Raw genomic sequence first — 22084 nt, 5'->3', positions numbered from 1 at the left:
TCTCCCTCCCTCCATTCATCACAGCATTTACCCGGGACGGAAACCTGAATTGCCAGGAGTCCTTGGACACGGCAAGGTCCCCAGTGAGGAAAGAGTTGATAGTTGCAGGGCAACACAGGTTTGGGACAGGGATTCACACCCTCTCCACCCATATCTCCAGAGAGGAGGAAGGCTATCACTTGCTAAATAAAAGTTACAGTAGAAGAGGGGCCTGCATCGTGGTGTAGCAGGTAAAGACCACCCCATTTGAGCTCCAACTGGAGTCCTGGCTGCTCCACTTCTGATCTGGCTCCCTGCTAATGCCCTGGAAAAGCAGCAGAGGATGGTGCAAGTGTTTGGGCTCCTACACCCTTGTAGGAGCCCTGCATGAAGCTCCTGGCTCCTAGTTTCCACCTGGCCCAGCCCTGGCCTTTGTGGCCAATTGGTGATTGAACCAGCAGATGGAAGCTCCCTCTCTCTCTCTCTCTCTCTCTTGTAACTCTTTCAAATAATAAATAAATATTTTTAAAAATATTACAGAAAAAGGGAAAATAGAACTGGCATATTCCTTTAATATCCTAAATGATGTCACAACCTTATAAACAGTATCCTTTAATCAATGCCATAGAATCTCAACTTATTAGCTTGTACAGAACCTTGGAAATCAAACCCAGCCTTCTTATTGTTCAGATCAAGATACCAATTGAGGGGTGGGGTTCAACTTTCTGCATGTGATCTTGCTTGAATTCAAAAGAGTCAAAAACGTATTTTTAGTGCTGTTATCAGGTAATTTCTTTGGTCAACCCTAAGAAGGTTCACAGAGTTTACCTGTCCTGTCCACAGTGACTTTGCCATGTCAGCTTTTCCATCAAGAAGTAGAGTCGTCTTCCACCCTCTACCAACTTATCCATGTGACTTCACTTGACCAAAGGAATATTAGCAAACCTGATGCTAAAAGACACTGGCAAAGAGTTTATGCCCCGAATCTCACTCTTTGCTCTCCTGTACCCAGACTAGTCCTAGAAGGAGGATCCTAGAGACTAGTCAGCTTGTTAACAAGTGAAACCATTCTAGGCTACCAAGCCTTGGTGGAGTCAACCTGGAAAGCAAAGATCTGTCCAAGGCATCCAAAGAATTGTGAGAAATGACCGGTGCTTGTTGGTTTAAGGCAGTGAATTACAAGGTACTTTGTCACACAGCACAAAGAATTGATGTGTCCTTCACTGTCTCTGTTTTCATAAATGCATGTCTTTAAGAAAACTTGGCTAGAGCTTCCTGGAATACAGAAACGAGAAACCTAAAACTAGGAACTCTTACCTAATCAGGAATTCTAGGGGAGACTCTCCGGACTGTGTTGGGAACAGAAAGAACGCAAATTGCATGGTTGCTACAGTGCAGCTAGTTCTCATCCCATTGCCAATATCACAAGTGAGGAAAGCGAGAAGTACAGTTGTGTTTATGTTGACACGTCTTCATTGCAAGGTTAAGCATTTGATTTGTTTATACGTTTCCCCCTTTCGCCGGTTCAGCTGCACTGTCTGGGTTTTAACAGGCTTCAGTTTTCCCTCATTCGGTGAGACAGTGTCTGAGTTAAGGATTAACATTTGTACAGTGAAACATAAATGCCTGTGGATTGTATATAATATTTTAGCAGAAGCTTATTTAGTTTTACCACTTTTACAGATTTTTGGTTTAGCAAGCAGCCTTCTGATCCTCCCGCACAAATTCAACTCGATGGAAGCCGAGGAGGCAATAGTGCAAGTGGAATGCTTTCATTCTGAGTTGGTGAGTGTACCAGGGAGCTGCTCTGTGCTGTGAATTAAAGAAAGTGGCTTTCACATTTTCCTTTAGGCTTTCTTTTTCCCCTCCATCCACCCCATTTCCAACTGCTTGTCTTCAAAAGCACATTTTTAAAAGTTGCCTAAAAATTGCATTGACATAATGTAGCTCTTGAGCTGATTAAGTAAAAAATAATGCTTTTTGCATCATTCAAAGCTCTTTGTGACTATGATACAATTTTTCTATCTTGTGTATGGAGTGTGTTTTAAAATCTTCTGGTTTCCCTATCTTCACCCTTTGCCCTTCTCCTGAAATGAGCTGTTTGTACCGAGGCAGCCAATTTCTCAGCATTTTAGGCTGGAAGAAAATTTAGAAGAATTTCTAGAGGCTACACTTATGTATTCCACTGTTATTCAAAGTAAGAAATGCATTTATAGATGCACATTTAAAATTTTAGAAATTAAAATTTCTTTTCCACAGTCAGTGCCTGCTGATACTTTCAACTCTGTGTTCCTCCTTTTCAATTCTCTTCTAAAATGTTCTCTTTTTGCTTCTTGGTTTGCTTGTGTTTTTTTTTTCTTTTTTTTATTTAGTAAATATAAATTTTCAAAGTACAGTTAATGGATTACAATGGCTCCCCCCCATAATTTCCCTCCCACTCACACCCCTCCCATCTCCCGCTCCCTCTCCCATTCCACTCACATCAAGATTCATTTTCAATTATCTTTATATACAGAAGATCAATTCAGTATATATTAAGTAAAGATTTCATCAGTTTGCACCCACAGAGAAACACAAAGTGTAAAATACTGTTTCAGTACTAGTTATAGCATTACTTCACATTGGACAACACACTAAGGACAGATCCCACATGAGAAGTAAGTACACAGTGACTCCTGTTGTTGACTTAACAATTTGACACTCTTGTTTATGGCATCAGCAATCTCCCTAGGCTCTAGTCATGAGTTGCCAAGGTTATGGAAGGCTTCCATTGCTTGTTTTTTAGGTGTCGGTGTGCTCCCACTTACTCAATCTCACACTTTACTCAGGGTTTTTGACCTACAGGTGGAACAAAACTGTAGCATTTTATACAAAAGAAAATACTGCACAGCTGAAAATCATATTATTGCTCTAAGTTTATCTTTCCCCCCCACCTCTCTCTGCTCCTCTCCCACAGAAGCAGGTGCTGCTACTCTAGCATCCCATTGAGAGCAAGGAGAATTTTTCAATCTTGAGATACAGATTTCAGGCCCATGCCTCTTCTACCCTTGGAGCTCTGTTTCTTTGATCTCCTGTTTATCACCTCACATTTGGCTTCCAGTTTATTTAATCTTTTCCAAGTCACAGCATTTTGTCAGTTCATCCCTGTCTCCACTGTGCACACACTCTGCTCCAGCCACTTTTCAGTTTTCTCTCTGGCTTTCTTTTTCCACCCGGGTGTCCCTGCCTTAGCCTGTGCTCCTGGTTACTACTCCTTGTGACCACCGCCTGTCTCGTTTTCATGTTGTGGAGGCCGAAACACCAACAGAAATGACTTAGAGTGGTTGGGATCGATATTGATGGGAAAATTAACTTCCCAAGATGGAGAAATGGGAAAATATTATAATGACAAATGGGTCCCTCTACTGGTATAAGAAAATAATAAATCTACTGCTAATTTTTGCCTCTTTGAATGCTTCGTATCATGTTTCTAGATAAATATTAGGCCATTACGTCAAGTAGATAGCTTGAAATTTATGGATAGTTCCTTGTTTAAAGAAACTCCAGGGTATCATCTCTTAGGGTTGCCTGAAGCCTAGGGTCTTGCTACTCCCAAGCTCCACTGAGAACACAGGGAATGGCAGCTCTTCCTGCCCGCAGTGTCTGCTCAAGCTCACACGCCCTCATGGCTGTGAACCTCAATACTTCTACTCTCCCTTCTATTTCCCACCTGTGACCTTTTGATCTGTCTTTCCCCTGACATATGTGCATCCATCCTCATGAGGAATGCAGTAAGTTGCCTTCAACACAAAGGGCATTTGTCTTTGCCAGACACATCCAGGTAGACGGACACAAGTATTTCCACCTATGTTCATTCTTTCCAAAAAACTGCACCCTGGCATCTAGCCTGATGGCATTCTGCTCCTGGGAGCAAGCCACTTCTTGCTTTCTCCACTCCTCACCCACCTGAATTCCCAGTTCTTTGGTGTTTATTGATTGTTTATGGATGCAGATAGGGAAGCAAATTGTAGGGTCATGGATCTCTGCTGAGGGCTCCTGCGGTTTTGAAGATTGCCAAATTAATTATAATTGTTGGATTTCAGTAGGGTGGGAAAAATCAGTCAATGTGGGCCAAGCAAATACTTGAGTCACAGTAGTTTGCCTCACATTTTAAAATTCATCATCTGCATCTTAGCCCTTGTCTTACACTCATTCTGGCTAGATTGCTTTTGTCACTTCTTAAGGCAAAATAAATCTTGGTGTAATCCTGCCAGCTTTCATTAAAGCCAACATTTGAGTTGTTACCTAACACTTTTTATCTGAAAAATGAATGGAAAGTTTTTAATATTGGAAGTGAAAATAAAAAGATTGAATCTGCACTTGGAAAGCAGAGTAGGAGAGGGTATTGGCACGGCAGGTTAAACATTTGATCACCCACATCCTATATTGGAGGATTTGGGTTCAAGTCCAGGTGCTGCTTCGGGTCAAGTAATCTGTTAATATGCACCCTGGGAGGTAGCAGGTGGTGGGCTCAATTAGGTGGGTGCCTGCCACACATGTGGGAGACCCAGATGGAGTTCCAGACTGCTGGCTTTGGTTTGGCCCAACCCTTGCTATTACAGGCAATTGGGGAGAGCATCAGCAACTTCCTCCTCCATTTCAAATAAATACATTGAAAAAGCAGAGTAAGAACTCAACCAGTGAAAACTAGAAAATGATAAGAGCAGGAGAAAGACAATCATTGCCAATGTTTCTTCGATGGCATCCACCACATACTTTGAAGGGCCAAGTGCAAAAGGCAGGGATTAATGTTAAAGAATTTTCCAAAATTTCAGCATGGCAATATCATGACATTAAATTAATCTCAGGGCCCTTGTAGACCTAGGATTCTGAACAAGTGTCCTGAAGCAAGCCCTGTCCCTAGAACTTGTCTGTAAGCATGAGCTGAAAGCTTTCAATTGCCTCCCTCCTATGTCCGTGGCAATGACTAGTCCTGCCTCGCAGACAGGGCTTCCAGAAATAGTTGTCTAGTTGACCTGTAATGAAGGGTGTTGGGAAACGGAACAATAATGAAATGACTTTAAATTCACAATATTAAACACATGATTGCCTATAGGAAGATTAAAGACAGGAATGTAACAGGTAAAATTTTAAAAGTTTCAAAAACATTTACAAACAATAGAGCATATCATCTCAGGTCAGAGAACTATCCCTTAAATAACATGTGCCACAAGCAAGTAAAGATGCATAAATCTAAAATTAACTAAATGAAAAGACACTGTGTACATAATCCAGACAAGGTCCAACTTGAAAAAGTTGTCTGTCATACATGTAATTGAAAAAAGATCATAGAGCACATAAAGAAAACAGCAATGCTGGTTCAAAAATCTACGGGAGAAACCAATATATTTGAACAGCCAGTACATCTCTGAAACGGTGCCTATTATCAGAACACCTACAGGGGCACTTTCACCTCCGGCACTCAGCACCCCCACCTTTCCAGCTCCACATCCGAGCCAGCAACCTTGGACACAGCCACAGAGCTTCTGATTCATGAGGCTTGGGGTAGAGCTTTGGAAAATTAATTTTGTACAAGTTCCCAAGGGACTCTGATGTGTACCATGGTTGAGAAATATTTTCCTGTATCTTCACAGAATCTAGTCCAAAGCAATCAATCACCACACCCTAAAACTGTAACTTCTAAACAGTTTTTCCATCCGTTACTTCCTCCCCATTGCCTTTGCTCAGACGGGGACTGCGGCTCAGACAGGTTGGTCTTAAACCAGACGGCGACTGCTCCAGCTTCACAGAGGTGCCAAGGCCATCGGCCAGGAGACTCACAGCAGCCACAGGGGAAAGGAGGAGGAGGAATTTATGGGGCTTCCTTGTTGGACAGCAATCCTGACCTCCACACATTACCTGGGTAACCCCACAGAGAAAGCCTCCATCCTCAGATCCTCAAGATCTTTATCTTGTTTGGGGCCTTTCATCTGTAATTGACAGAGGAAAGAAAAAGTTCACTTCCGGGGTGGAGGAGTTGCAGGAAGTTGTAAACAGGGAGGGAAGGATCAGAAGACTCCAGCCAGGTAACAGGCACGCAGTTAACAACCTGGAAAGATGGTCCATCGCTCTATAATAAGGCAGGGAAAAGCTACGTTCTGATGACAGTAACTTCTGTATCACAAGGGTCAGAAACAAAAAAAGCTTCACAAATGTCTCAAAAAAGGGTTTGCTTTAGCTAATCTCTCCAATACAGGAAAGATTCCTTTAAGAAAAGAAATAATGCCTACAAAAAGATGTACAAAAGACACGCATAGAGGTTCTGTAGAGAAAATCAATGTCTACAAAACGTGAAAGCATGCACTGTTTCACACTTTGTACCATGCAAAGGAAAATGGTCCTGAGATTGCTAATTTCTGCTTAGGAGGCTGGACCACTTCAGAGAGCCGACAGTGTATGTATTTAAGGCATTTGGGAAGCAGGCACTTTTTCTCATTTCAAAATGGTCCCTCCTGGTAGAGGAGAATTTGGCAATATACCATAAAACCCACATCCGCTTGCATTCTCTGACCTGCAGTCCCACTTCAGAAATTCATCCTGAATCAAGACCTTCTGAAATACAAACCACTGTATGCAAAGTGTCATTTACTATGATCTGATTTTGTAATAGCAACATTTGAAAACCCAAATACCCACCTATAAGAAATTGGTTGAATAAATCACAGTACAAATACAAAACAGAAACTAAGCAGCCATTAGAGACAATAAGATATTATGGTTAGTGGTGAATTAGGCCCGTGATTATAGATTGAGAAAAAACCTACATCATAAAATTCATAGGATCTTACCAATGAAAATTAAAACATTTAACCCCCCAAACTAACCACTATTTTTATGCAGTTTGACATATCTAGTTAGTATGTGTGCGTGTGTGTGTGCATGTGTGTGTGTGTGAAAATCTGCTTGATACCCATAGGGATTCTTGAATCTGAATGACAACTTTAATAAGTTCCAGGGAGTTCTCAATCATTATTTCTTTAATCTTCCTGCTCTGTGTTTTGGGAGCTCCTTTTAAATCTATTCAGCTTCTCTTTCCATATTTCTGAATTATTGAAGCTCCACTGTATTTCCCACACCTTTGTTTCAGTGCTCACAAGTTAATTAGACTCAGTGGATAGCTTTTTATGTTTTATTTTTTTTTAATTTAAAAGAATTTTAACAGGCACAAAATTTGCACATGTGTGGGGTACTGTGGACTAGAAGCCCAGAACTTCTTATCATATCTTGATATAGCCTAGCACTTTCAATCAACCTTTTATTTATTTATTTATTTATTTTTTTTAAAAAGACTTATTTATTTATCTGAAAGTCAGAGTTACAGAGAGGCAGAGGTGAGAGAGAAAGGGAGAGAGATCTTCCATCTGCTGGTCCACTCCCCAAATGGCCGCAATGGTGGAGCTGGGCTGATCTGAAGCCAGAAGCCAGGAGCTTCTACTGGGTCTCCCATGCGGGTGCAGGGGTCTAAGGACTTGGGTCATCTTCTACTGCTTTCCCAGGCCAGAGCAAAGAGCTAGATTGGAAGCGGAGCAGCCGAGACTCAAACTGGTGCCCATATGGGATGCAGGCACTGCAGGCATTGGCTTTACCCACTATATCACAGCGCCAGCCCATTCTTTCTTTTTAAAGATTTATTTATTTATTTATTTATTTGAGAGGCAGAGTTATACAGAGGGAGAGAGAGAGACAGAAAGGTCTTCCTTTTTGCTAGTTCACTCCCCCAAAGGCCACAGCAGCCTGAGCTGGGCCAGTTCTAAGCCAGGAGCCCGGAGCCCAAACACCTGGGTAGGTGAAGAGGCTCAATCACTTGGGCCATCAGCTGCTGCTTTCTCTGCTGTACTTGCAGGGGGCTGGACCTGAAGCAGAGCAGCAGGGACTCGAACTGGTCCCCATCCTGGGTGCCGGCCTTGAGGTGGTGCCTTTCCTCGCTGTGTCACAGCACTGGCCCCTTCCTGCAGGGAAGAACGGCAAGGACGGGAGGAGAGAGAAAGCTCTCTTACAGAAGGAAGCCAACAGTAAGCACAGAGGGCATTACGAAATTAGGGGACTACCGATTTGTAGATCCCAATGTAAGAACTGATTTAGGCAACTGCCATAAATGGAATGAACGCTGAGACCATTAGATAATAACAGTAAAACTGCTAGGAAGGAGGCCACAGCTTGGTGGTGAATAACCACTCTACAGATTGCTAAATAACTACAGAGGGGAGGGTGTTACCAGGAAGAGATGCTATGGACCCCGCCATAACCACATGGCCAAGCAGTCTCACACAAAGTGGGACCACCCAGTACCATGCACTTTCTGAAGGTGACGCTATGGGGTGCACAGCCTTGCCGGTGTGGAATTGTTAAACAGACTTCACCTGAATGACGTTATGAGGAGAGACTATTGGGCCAATCAAGTAGAATGTTCAAGGGAACAAATGGGCTGAGCTTTCCACACCAAAATGTAAACAAAAACCAATAAAGTCATGAAAATAAGACAACACAATGACACAAATGAGAATGTGTGTTAATGGCTAAATAGACCAGAGAGGACAGTCCAATGCAAAGATAAAACTTGAGTGGACCCACATCAGGAAAACAATGCCACACGTGGTTTCTGGAACAATTCAGGGCTACGAGTGTGGGCTTTATACTCAATGATATTAATAAAATATTATTTTTTTTTGACAGGCAGAGTGGACAGTGAGAGAGAGAGAGACAGAGAGAAAGGTCTTCCTTTTCCATTGGTTCACCCTGCAATGGCCACCGCGGCTGACGCACCGCGCTGATCCGAAGCCAGGAGCCAGGTGCTCTCCTGGTCTCCCATGGGGTGCAGGGCCCAAGCACTTGGGCCATCCTCCACTGCACTCCCGGGCCACAGCAGAGAGCTGGCCTGGAAGAGGGGCAACTGGGACAGAATCCGGCGCCCCAACCGGGACTAGAACCCGGTGTGCCGGTGCCACAGGCGAAGGATTAGCCCATTGAGCCACGGCGCTGGTGAAATTATTTTTACTATTTTGGGATTAATAGTGATTGTATGGCCATAGAACAGAATGTCTTTATTTTTAGAAGGTATATACTGACATTTATGAAGAATCATCCACCCAATATATAAATCTCAAATGGTTAAACAATGTGTACGTGTGTGTATAGAAACAACATGGTGATGGACAGTCTAAACACCATGAATCAAAGTGAGAGTTACTCACTGCATGATTTTCAGTTCTCTATAGACCAGAAATTACCATTTAAGTACAAAATTGGTGTGGAGGAGATACCATTTCCATTTTTACCCTTTTCACCTAATTTTCTGCAAGTAAATGTGCCTTCTCTTCCCAACCTGTACCAAGAACTCTGTCATTGAGCAATCAAGCGGTAGTCACCATGGCAACAACACACACCCTGAGGAACACTTGAGTTTTGTACCTTGTCCTCCCACTTTAGAGAGACAGGAGCTATTTCTTGCTCTTCCTGTCTGTCCTCACACTGTCTTGAAAAGATATTTAAAAGATGCCTAGTTAAACCGTGAAAATCTATAGGAGCACATCACAATACTTAATAGCTAATTTCGGTTTAAGGTGATTTCATTATTACTTCTGCTGTTTTTATCCATTTAAGTGATGTTTCCTTGGAAAAAAGGAATGCTATGACACAACTGGGAATTACGTTTTCCAGCCTTAGGAAAAAATCTAATTACCTAAAAATTCTTGAATGACTCCTATATATGAACATGCTAAATTACATGAATCTGTGGGATATTTTCATGCAAAAAAAATCTCTAGTATGTAAATATGCTTTTCCTGAAACAGCCATTGCACTTGTAATTCATTACGTAATACAAAACAGATGTTAGACAATCTTCTCCTTCAGATTAGGTCTGAATGGAGTTAAACACTACTACCTGCTTAGTAAATACATACCAGATACATCACTGAATGTATAGTGACTTGGGGCGCAACAGCAGTAGCAACGAATCTTTGAGTATATGGGAGATCCAAAGGGAACTGAGTAGAGTGAAATGAAAATAGGTCAAAGTAGAAAAACATACTGAAAACAAGTAAAGGAGAAAGAATGAAAGAATAAAGAGTGATGGTAGCCAAGAGAGGGACATTTCATTCACTTTCTTAATGTTTTCTTAGCTACATGTCCAGTTTTTGCTCAGCACCGTATAGCTAGAAGCTAGCGCATTGAGCAGCGCAGGTTACAGGACACTTCTGTGTTTTACAGAAGAGGAGACAGGACTGCTGGGGTGAGAAGAGGCAAGGAACAAAACTTGAAGGAGTCCAGGGTTCGTTAGCAATAAAGGGTAAAGGAGTTTCAATAAAGGGGAACACCCAGTAGCAGAATCTAGGAGAAGGGAACTAAGGAAAATCATATAACCCACAGTTTTCCTGAGTTGTCAGTGTCCTTGAATACCTTTTACTTGCTTTAAAGAAGTAACTTTGGGGGCAGGTGCTGTGGCGCAGTGGGTTAACACCCTGGCCTGAAGTGCCGCCATCCCATATGGGTGCCGGTTTGAATCCCGACTGTTCCACTTCCCATCCAGCTCTCTGCTATGGCCTGGGAAAACAGTAGAAAGTCTGGCACCCGCGTGGGAAACCCGGAAGAAGTTCCTGGCTCCTGGCATCTGGCTTCTGGCTTTGGATCGGCACAGTTCTGGCCTTGTGGCCAATTGGGGAGTGAACCATCAGATGGAAGACCTCTCTCTCTCTCTGCCTCTCCTCTCTCTATGTAACTGATTCTCAAGTAAAATAAAAAAAATCTTTTTTTAAAAATGAAGTAACTTTGTATAGATTACCAAAATATCACAAAAGTAACTTTTCTAATTAAAATCTATATATTTGAAAGACTCCAAAATATTTATTCTTTTTATTTTATATTCTATTAACTTAATAGGTTTTATATCTAGTAGAACTTTACTTATTGGCTTCTTATTGGTTTTTAAAATGTATATACTAAAATGACCCTAGGACTAGATCCTATAAAATTATCTATACTGCATATAAACTAATATACGCCACAGAAAAGTGTTTCAGAAACTGAAGTCAAGGCAATTCAAAGATGTCTGATGGAAAAAGAGAGGGGGAGTTAAGAGCAACAATTAAGGAAATGTCTTAAACACTGACTCTATTTTGGTTTTCTGCAGCCTTTCCATGCTCCCCACTTGCGTTAGTCACCATCCCACAGCTTCCTTTCATGTCCCTGCAGTGAGTTAACTCAGAAAATGAGGAGTCATCCGGCTCCGTGCTTCACTACTCTAAAAACAACTTCCATTGCCCACTGCTGTGGCATAGAAGTCTAGTCAGACTTTTTTTTTTTTTTTCACATACCTTACAGTGTCTGCTCAGAATAAACACTGTGGGAAAAATTTACTATACTAATCTTATGTGAGTTGTTTCCCCCTTTCTGAATGCAAAACATTTCTCCAGTGTGTGAGAAGGGCAAATCCGATCATTACGCTGAACGGGATTTCATTGACTCCTCTGACAGCTCAGATAAACTACTAAATGAATGTTTATTATAAGCATGCATGCAAACGGTACATTATAGGGAGGAAACTACTTGAGGCAGTTATTTTACCTGTAAACAAAGTTTGCCTGGGAAGATTTTATTTTATTTCTTGAAAAATGCCATGAGTCGGATGGAAAGTTAAAGGATATGTCATCGTAATTTTGTTTGGCTGATTCTGTAGTTTGAGTAACAAGGAATGTCTGTTCTCATAGATTTTGATTTTGGATCGAGAGAAAACCTGACAACAGACTGTGAGTTTCCTGTTCCTAAATATCATGAAAAATCCACATGATCAGCAGTAGTGGTTGCAGGATATGAAGGAGGCTGACAGACAGATGGATAGATAATGGATGGATAGATAGATAGAGCTAGATAGCAGATAGGTGCATGGATGGACAGAAAGATAGTGGATGGTTGGAAGGATTAAAGGAGGGATAGATAGATCAATATATAGATTAATCAATTGATTAGTGGATAGTTATAAATTTAGATATGTAATCTAGTGACAGTCCTATGGGCTCCTGTGAATCCCGTGACTCCTTTGAATAGATAATAAGATTTATTTTGATATGGTTGTTAAGTCAATAATAGCTAGAACTTGCCTGCGTTTCAAACAATGATTTGAATAAGAAGCATAACACTGAATATCAGCGTATAATTGATGCCCTTAAGTACTTCCAGATTGATCATCTTTTCTTTAGCAGGATTATAGTCGGTGCAAAAATGAAGCAGAGTTATTAAAAATAAAATAAGTTCAGAATTAGTTTGTAATGATCTGAAAAACAGCATAGCTAGGTAGAAAAGCTGAGGTTTATGGAAGAGGGGAAATGGGAGAGAAAAGAGGTTATTACTGTAAGTGCAGCAACATTTTGTTAAGACTGTCATCATTGTTGATTATCTGGTATCATCAATACACTCTACGTATTGTGTATGTTGGAAATAAAATGCCCTACTTCTCAAGGAAAGAGTTCAGAGAAAGCCAGCCACATGTCCACTGTTTCTCCATTAAAGCCACTGCACAAATCATTCCCTGATGGAATCATACTTTAAACACACTACCAGATACAAAACATTCAGGTAAAAAACAAGTTTAGATTATTTATGATCCTTCCTGTGAGCATCTCAGGGTAGTATCAATTCGCATAAATATTTGAATTACCTATGAAATCTGAACATATAAGACTTGAAATTATTTGGTTTTTTATTTTCTATTAACCTTCTCCATTTCTCTAGGAAATACAAAAAAATCACTTGTACAGGTAATACAAAGCATTTGGACTGAACAAATTTTTCCTTCATATCAAAATCCAAGAGAAAAATCAAAGTGACTTATGTCACCAAAAGAAACAGGAAAGAAATATTCCTTTCAACTCCTCCTCACAGCTGTTAGCAAAAATCACAGCAGACTTATGATCACGTAAAATGGAAACACAACGATCAAATACTTTCATTGTTTTGATTTTCATTTCTTTCCCTCTGGGAAGGCGAGTGACCTTTGCTTCTAATTAATTTTTTTTCTTTTTCAGTGAACATGATAAAAGTCAGTGTTGTGGCAGTTGTGTTGTATAACTATAATCCTCTAAAGAAACGCTAAAGCATATGACATTTGCATAAATTAGTTTCAGAAACTGGATAATGCAATATTTATAATAAAAATAAAATGTAATAAATTCAGTCATTAAGAATAAAAAACTTCTACATTAAAGTTATTTTATGTTAGTCTCATCTTTCAAACTCACAGCACTGGACGGATACATTCATCTTATCTAATCTGAAAAGTCATACTCAGATTCATATTAAGGAAAACAATGCCCGCGAGTACCTCCTGCAGTAGTTTGAGCGGTTGTGCTGACCTGTATCAAAATAGGAAGAAAATTATTGAATAGGAATTCCCTAAGAGAAATCAATTTAGAGTAATTTAAATTGCAATCTTGTTTGACTTTGTAATTTTCTACAGAAAGTCATCTCCTGATGATGTCAGAATTATTTTTCCCTTTGTGACCCAATAACACTAACATATGCCTTTATCACAGAAGTCATTTGATTGTGAAGATCATTTTGTTCACTTTTCTCTGTTACACATACAATGTAGAATATCAGTCACACATACATTTGGTCATACAAAGAACATCGTTTTCTTTTCAGGATAAATGAATGTACAAAGCTTCGGTCTTTAGGTCTTTAAATCCTGCTGGGCCAGTATGCAAGCACAGCGGGTTAAGCTGTTGCTTGGGTCAAGAGTTTGCCATGTGGGAGTGCTGGCTGAGCCCCAGCTGCTCTGTTTCCAATCCGGCTTCCTACTAATGCATCTACTTGCAAAAGTAGTGGATGACGGCCCAAGTTCTTGGGTTTTTGCCACCAACCTATCTCCTGGCTTCAGAGTGGTCCAGACCTGGCCACTGGGGCTATCTGGGGAGTGGATCTCTCTCTTCTGTCCTCTCTGTCACTCTGCCTTTCAAATACATAAATAAATAAATCTTTAAAGAAAGTGCATTCTGTATGTGGCAATTCTGCAAACAGCAAGGGAGTGATTAGGACAAGGAGTCAATATAGCTATCCACATGGTACCGGATTCCTTTAAATTAAGTTGGCTTAATGCTATCAAATATAGCATTTGATATTCAATCAGTATCATATATCAAAGTTCCTAAAATAGTAGCACACAACTCTCACATATTACACAAACAACACAGGTTTGCTGTTTCCGGCTGATCTACTCTGAGTTAATTCCACTTAAGGATTCTATTTTGGAAAGCCTTTGGTGGTGGTGGATGCTGTTTTCCGGCTGAGGGGACGTTGATGAGAGCTCAATGCTCCCATCTCTTCTCACATGAAGACTCTGTTTTTGCAACAGCCTCAACCATAGTGCTGGCTTAGTCTCTTTCTGAAAGCTGTAGCCTGAATGCAGCAATGCACACCCCCAGCAGGCTGCTGGGCCCTGACTGGCAGGTGGGCCCTGGGGGCTGGGACCATAACAGACCACGTGCTCCAGAGCTGTGGTAATGAAATTGGAAGCCACCTTTTGTGAAGCAAAAAGCCTCAAGGTAATTACCATGTGCTGTAACCTCTCCTCCTGTTTGGAAAACAGAAATAAACATGCGTTTTCCTCAGGAACCTACTGCATTTACCAATACTGCTCGCGGGGTATACTTTGCAGTTGACATTACGGCAGTAAAGTTATTATTATATGGTCAACACCTGCCCCATAAATATAGAATAGAGAAGCTATATTGTATTTGCGTTGGGTGAAATGAAGTGTTAGCCAGACTGTGATGTGGGGAAGACCCTTTGTGCTCTCTATACTTTTGGGAGCTACATGCCACTTAACATATCCCAAATTTGGTAAGCAAACAAGCTTGACTCAAAGTTCAACTTTACATGATCTCTGTGACCGGAGATTGGATCACTCTGTTTCTAATGTATATTTTCAACTAAGTTTGGATTATAAATATATTTTAAATTGTCAAAAAGGCTCCTGATATACAGTTGCTTATTGTATAAATGGCAGCCCTGGACACTAGGTGGATGGAGTTTTCTGTTATTAGCATGAGAAACCATTAAAAGTTCAATTCAAGGTTAGATATTGCTGGAAAATATATAATTAGCAAGTACAGATCCTTATCTTTTTCTAAAGAAAAATGATGTAATGGTGTGAGAGACCAGAACCCAGGGAGATCAGGGCTTGTGTTTCTGCAACTCTCTGGAGCTGTGTTTTCTTAGATAACTCACTTCAACACTCTGAATCCTAACATCCTGGTTTAAATATAGGAACTTTAATCCTGGAAGATTTTTCTAAGTGTTTACAAATAATTTATATCAAAGGTCAAACATAGTCTCCGATACAGCCAAGTTTGTAAAAATTTGATTAACTCTTAATACTACTACTCCTGTATTTTTAGTAAAATATTTTATAATATTATTGATACTATAATTATTTTCCATTTGTCTTTTTGGGAAGACAGAAATAAAACAATCATCACCACCATTGACAACAAAGACATCAGTGAATTTCTGTTGTGTGCACCTATCGTTGGTATCAGAAACATGAGATGAACACAGCATTCCAACCTAATTTCTCAGGTCAGTTGTTACCACCTTGACTGATCAGGACTTCCTAGAAGAGGTTACATCACTGGATTTAGAAGACAAATCTCTTGTATTATTTAATAACAATTTTCTCATTTGTTTCAGATCAAGAACTGAGAACTATGGAAATGAAGTACACTAAGAAATAACTGTTGAGTATGTGTGTGTGTGTGTGTGTGTGTGTGTCCCAATGAAATGAAATCCTGAAATTGTAACCTTTTATTGTGCCGTCAAGTGCTAAAACAGGAGACAAAGCAACCTAGTGTTTCTAAGTAGGGCATAGTCATAATTCTCTGCTTTTGTGACTGGAGGAAAAAATGTTACCAGAGCAGAATACAGAGAATACCTGTCTTGCCAAGGGAGCTGAAGGCTGTGAGTTGAAAGATAACTTAGTGTGACATATTTTAAGGCTCTCACTCCAAAACGAGAAACACGGATAGGTTCCCACTTTCATTTAGCAGCTGAGCATGCTAGAGCATGCAGCAGTGAATGTCTGTGCATACGTCTTGGCCTACATGTGCAGGTGTATCTACAGCATTTGCTCTTGGAAGTGAAATAACTGAATTTCAGCAAATACACGTTTCAACTTTGATCAAGAGGATAAATCGTTTCTGTTGAGTACCCTTCACCCCCCATTACACAGCTATCAATAATAGTGAAAAGTTACTGTCCATTAGTAGAATGGAGAAGCAGTTACACTTGTATGCAATGGGCTTTTAAAAATTGAGGTTTCTCTACATAAATGAATATGAATAGATCTCAAGACATGCTGTTAAAGGAATAAAGCAAGGTTTAGAAGAATAAATATTAAATCTATTTTAGGTCTGTGATTTTAGCATGCTAATTTCATTTTTTATTTTGGCAAAAACCCACATAACTTAAAAATTTACCATCTTAGCCATTCTTAAGTATACAGTGAAACAGTGTTAACTACATTCAATTTTTTTTGTGAAATATTTCTCCAGAAATTTTTCATCTTGGATATCTGAAGCTCTACACCTGTAAAACAACAGTCTTTCTTTTCTGGTTCTCCCAGCCCCTGGTAACCACCATTGTATTTCCTTTTTTTTTTTTTTTTTTTTTATGAATTTGAATACTTTGGGTGTCTCATATAAGTGGAATCACACAGTAAGTTTTTGTAATTGTCGTATTTCACCTAGGATAATGTACTCAGACTATTTTGTGCAGGGACCATTTCTGGAAATACAGGTACAATGCCAAACATTGCTTCTACTCAGAGAACTAGAATTTGGGTTTCAGGGATATAGGGAGAATTCCTTCACGTTGTTTATTTTTGGGAATTATTTGAATTTTGTTTTACCATGTGCTTTTACTACTTCTTTAAGGTTTTCTTTCATTGTCATGTACATTTTATTTTGGAATATTTATTTATTTATTGGAAAGGCAGAGTTAGAGAGAGAGAGAGAGAGAATCTTCTATCCACCGATTCACTCCCCAGACCTGGTTCACTCCTCAAGTGGCCCCAATGGCCCGGACTGGGCCAATCAGAAACCAGGAGCCAGGAGCTTCTTCTCCCACGTAGGTGGCAGGGGCCTAAGCACTTGAGCCATCTTCCGCTGCTTTCCCAGACACATTAGCAGGGAGCCGGACTGGAAATGGAGTGGCTGGGACTTGAACTGGTACCCATGTGGGATGCCAGCATTGCAGGTGGCAGCTTTACCTACCACGCCACAATGCCAGCCCCTGCCATTTTCATTTTAAAGAAAGAGAATAGTTTAATAATGATCTTATTCTTCATTTAGGAAACAAATCAGTTTTTAACTCGAGACCATTGGGAGTAGTAAATACCGTCGCTCATGGAAGTGAAGTATTGCTTACGACATCTGTAAATAGAGGAGAAGGAAAAGTCTATCTGGGAGGCCCTGGATATTTTTGGCTTTTCATATTCTTCCAAGATTTCTAGCATCCAGCCTAGAGGTATTGAAACAATTGATTCTGCGTTTCCCATCCTGGCCTTTGATTTCATGCTGCTTAAGGTGGAAGCTAAAAGAGTAGTTATTAAGCTAGTACATAGGGAAACGGCCAGAATCCCCAGTGATGATCAGAGCGTGAAAATGCAAGGGCAAGGTATTGATTCAAGAAGCTTGGCATGCGTGTTAAGATTTCATTTTTGATGAGTAGTGAATAGAAATAGCCTGAATGACTCAACCAGGAAGGTGACTAAGGGTCTGAGAGAGCAGTGTTGTTAGGGAAACCCACACGTGGAAATCCTGTGTCTGATTCCCTCAAGGACCTGCAGCAGTAAGTCCAGGTATACTCTTTGCTTTTACTTGGGCTGCTCAGCCTTGTGCAGGGAACAAGTGTCTCTCTGGTACTCTTACGGGCATGGAAGTGGAAATGCAGATTAGGGGAACAGGTCATGGTTCCAAGCAATACATTTATGCCATGAGTCGAGAAGGACGAGCTTGTAAAACATTCTTTTGGCTTCTCAGTAGGGGCATTTGGGGGGGCTGTTTCTGTTTTCCCTAATATTGTCTGTTGGGTAAGATAGAAATGATTATATTTACAATTAGAATTTGGCCGTAGTGCTGTGAGGACTCACATCTGGACTTCATTAAGAGGCAAGTACTTTAGCTAGAGGCACTGGCCTTGGTACAAGATGTCTCAAAAGCATCTTTGCGTTATGCCCACTGGGGAGAGGATGAGCACATGTTTATTGCAGCAAATAACTGTGTTAGGTGGAGTTATTCCTTGAATTGTACAAATGTGTGCTAACTAGGCAGCAAGAGGTGAAGTGAGAGGGACACTTGGCTCCCTACATTTCGTATATTGACAGCCAATATCATCCTTTTGGGGGATCTTTGTCTTTCCGACTGCATGTGGTCCTAGCAGAACCAGTGTCATGGCTATGCTCCCACCTTCCTTTCCTTTCTATAACCAGAAAAGTAGGGTTAACTTATCCTATTATTATTACTTTGACGAGTCGTTGGCATAGTAGTGGTATCTTACACTCTTTCCCGGGATTTAACATGAAGAAGTTAAAGGGAAGCATGGCATCTTTCTACTAGTTCACTAAGCTTTGCTATTATGTCTAGCGCCTTGCCTAGACATATCTTCCCACCCAGGGAAATCTTAGCTAGGGTGAAACCAAATGCCCAACACAGAGAAAGAAGCAGAGACCATAAAGACGAGAGGCAGAATGACGCACTTGGCATGTGTCCCCTAAAGCCTGTGGAGCCTTTATCTGTCCCTGCGTTAAAACTCTACAATCCTGCATCACAGAAGAACCATATATGGAAATCATGAGTTAGAGGCAGGGATTTAAGTTATGGAAACCTAAATGTTTTAAAAAAATTTTTTCAAAAGAGAGTGACAGAGACATAGGGACACAGAAAGAGTTACCTTCCATCTGCTGATGCATTCTTCAAAAGCCCACAGCAGCCAGGGCAGGACCAGGCAAAATCCAGGAGCCCAGAATTCCAACTAAATCCCCCAGGTAAGTGGCAGGCAATCGAGCCATCATCCGCTGCTTCCCAGGTGCAGTAGCAGGAAGCTAGACTGCAGGTGGGGGTGGTCTTGACCCCAGGTACTCAGATAAGGGCTGAAGACATCCCAAGCAGCAGCTTAGCCTGCTGCATGATAAGAGCCCTCACAGTAAACGCGGCTCTCTGAGCAGCTTGAGCTACACGTATTTTGGCAGTTTGCTGTGGATATTTACAAAGTCATGGTCACAATGGAATTTAAATTTTTTATGAAAAGACAAATGTTTCAGCTTGTCACACCCGAAAATTCATGTCACAGGGTGGGCATTTAGACTGGTGGTTAGCCACGGCTCACTAGGCTAATCCTCCACCTGTGGTGCCGGCACCACAGGTTCTAGTCCCGGTCAGGGCGCCAGATTCTGTCCCGGTTGTTCCTCTTCCAGGCCAGCTCTCTGCTGTGGCCAGGGAGTGCAGTGGAGGATGGCCCAAGTGCTTGGGCCCTGCACCGGCATGGGAGACCAGGAGAAGCACCTTGGTCCTGGCTTCGGATCAGCACAGTGTGCCGGCCACAGCGAGCCAGCCAGCCGCAGCGGCCATTAAGGGGTGAACCAATGGAAAAGGAAGACCTTTCTCTCTCTCTCTCTCACTGTCCACTCTGCCTGTCAAAAAAAATATATAGACTGGTGGTTAAGACACCCACATCCCATATCGGAGTGCCTGGCTCAGTTCCCACCCTGGCTTTGACTCTAGCCTCCTGTTAGTGCTTACCCTGGGCTCAAGTAGTTGTGTTCCTGCACCCATATGGCAAATCTGGACTGAGTTCCTGGTTCTGGCTTCAGCATGTTTCAACACTGGCTAGTGTAGGTGTTTGGGGAGTTGACTGGTGAATGAAGCTTTCTGTCTGTCTGTCTCTGTCTCTCTCTCTCTCTCACGCCTCCCAAATAAATAACAAATTTAAAAAAGAGAATCAAACATAATTTTAGAGGTTATCAAATTATTGAACAATTAATATATATTAAAATTAATGATTTTGGGTCGGTGCCTTGGCTCACTTGGCTAATCCTCTGCCTGTGGCTCAGGAATCCCATATAGGCCCCGGGTTCTAGTCCCAGTTGCTTCTCTTCTAGTGCAGCTCTCTGCTGTGGCCCAGGAGGACAGTGGAGGATGGCCCAAGTGCTTGGGCCCTGCACCCGCATGGGAGACCAGGAGAAACACCTGGCTCCTGGCTTTGGATCGGCCATAGCTCTGGCCGTAGCGGGCATTTGGGGGGTGAACCAACAGAAGGAAGACCTTTCCCTCTGGCTCTCCCTCTCTCTGTCTGTAACTCTACCTGTCAAATAAATAAAATAAAGAAAAAAATCTTTAAAAAATTAATGATTTTGTTAAACTTTTGATTGCTTGTTAAATCAAAATAATGGCTTACATTAAGTGACTTGAACTTTTATGTTGCACATAGAATGCAGTTATTGTCAGAGGTAGAGCAAAATTTGCTCCATTGGTAGGCATTTATTGTCATTGAGTAACATACACCAAGAGAAATACTCAGGAGGAAACAGAAGTTTATCTTCTCAAGTTCTTATAAAAGTAAAATGCAATTTTCACACAATCAGAAACATAAATTTGTGTTCTATAAGTGCATACTTTTATAGTTATATTGGACTAAATCTTGCATTAATAGGAGACATTGCACTTAATGGTAGGAATATGAATAGAATTCTTCCAGCATTAACCCAATTCAACAGATAAAAATAATTCAGTATATTAAATACATCATGTTTTTCAAATGACGAATTGAGGAAATCGGTACTGTGATGCCTTAATAGCAGTGTGTAATATGAAGCACACTGAAGATCAAACACCTTCATTTTATTGCTTTTTCCGTTTTCTCAGCTTAAATGATGAAAGGAATCTTCCTGGTCCATGTTTTCAATGAGTTAAAGTCTGTGTCATCCTGTGTTCAACTAACAGACTGCAACCAACACAAACAGGTGCAAGAGCAGAGACCATGACTCAATATTTACCGGGACTTCAAACGACTGTCGTTTCCCTCACATCATCAAAGTTGGATGTGATGTGTCATAAACTGTACTTTCCTATTGAGCTGTGTTTTCACACTGCTTCATTACGCTGACCTGAGGCAGACCGCTAGGAAGGAGAGGCCCTGCACTGATTGTTTCTTAGTAAACTGCCATTAGGAGGAAAGAGACCACTCTCCCTAGCTATGTGACTTGTAGGCTTTAGTAGTATTCGCTAAATTACAAATCCCTATGAGCTTCAAAAATAAGCCTGTTAACTAATCTAACTTGAAGAGATTATTTTCTTTTTTTTCTTTTTTTTTTTTTACAGGCAGAGTGGACAGTGAGAGAGAGAGACAGAGAGAGAAAGGTCTTCCTTTGCCGTTGGATCACCCTCCAATGGCCGCCGCTGCAGCCGGCGCACCGCGCTGATCCGATGGCAGGAGCCAGGAGCCAGGTGCTTTTCCTGGTCTCCCATGGGGTGCAGGGCCCAAGCACCTGGGCCATCCTCCACTGCACTCCCTGGCCATAGCAGAGAGCTGGCCTGGAAGAGGGGCAACCGGGACAGAATCCGGTGCCCCAACCGGGACTAGAACCCGGTGTGCCGGCGCCGCAAGGTGGAGGATTAGGCTATTGAGCCACGGCGCCGGCTGAGATTATTTTCAATGCAATCAGAATATTTGCAGTACTTGATTCATACAATGCTTGAAATAATTTACCTATTACCTCATTAAGATGTTTTTGATGAAGGACCTATTAAATATAAGGAAATACATGCTTTTCAAGTGGATACTCTTTCAGATAACTGTATTAATTTGCTTTCATTCTACTTTTTCTGAGTGGCTAAATAATTGACTCAATTATAAAAGCTACTCATGCATAATAAAAATGCATAGTGACCAAATTTGTGCTCTACACATTATTTTGAGTGTCAATTAAGTGCTTTTATTAAGAGTTTAAGTCTTGTGATTTAAAATCATGAAGAGCACATCTTTGGTGCTGTTTGCATATTGGGGATAATGTAGGGTG

The sequence above is a fragment of the Oryctolagus cuniculus genome, chromosome 16 (genome assembly GCF_964237555.1).
Source record: "Oryctolagus cuniculus chromosome 16, mOryCun1.1, whole genome shotgun sequence".
Taxonomy (NCBI): domain Eukaryota; kingdom Metazoa; phylum Chordata; class Mammalia; order Lagomorpha; family Leporidae; genus Oryctolagus; species Oryctolagus cuniculus.
This window is presented reverse-complemented; position numbering follows the sequence as displayed.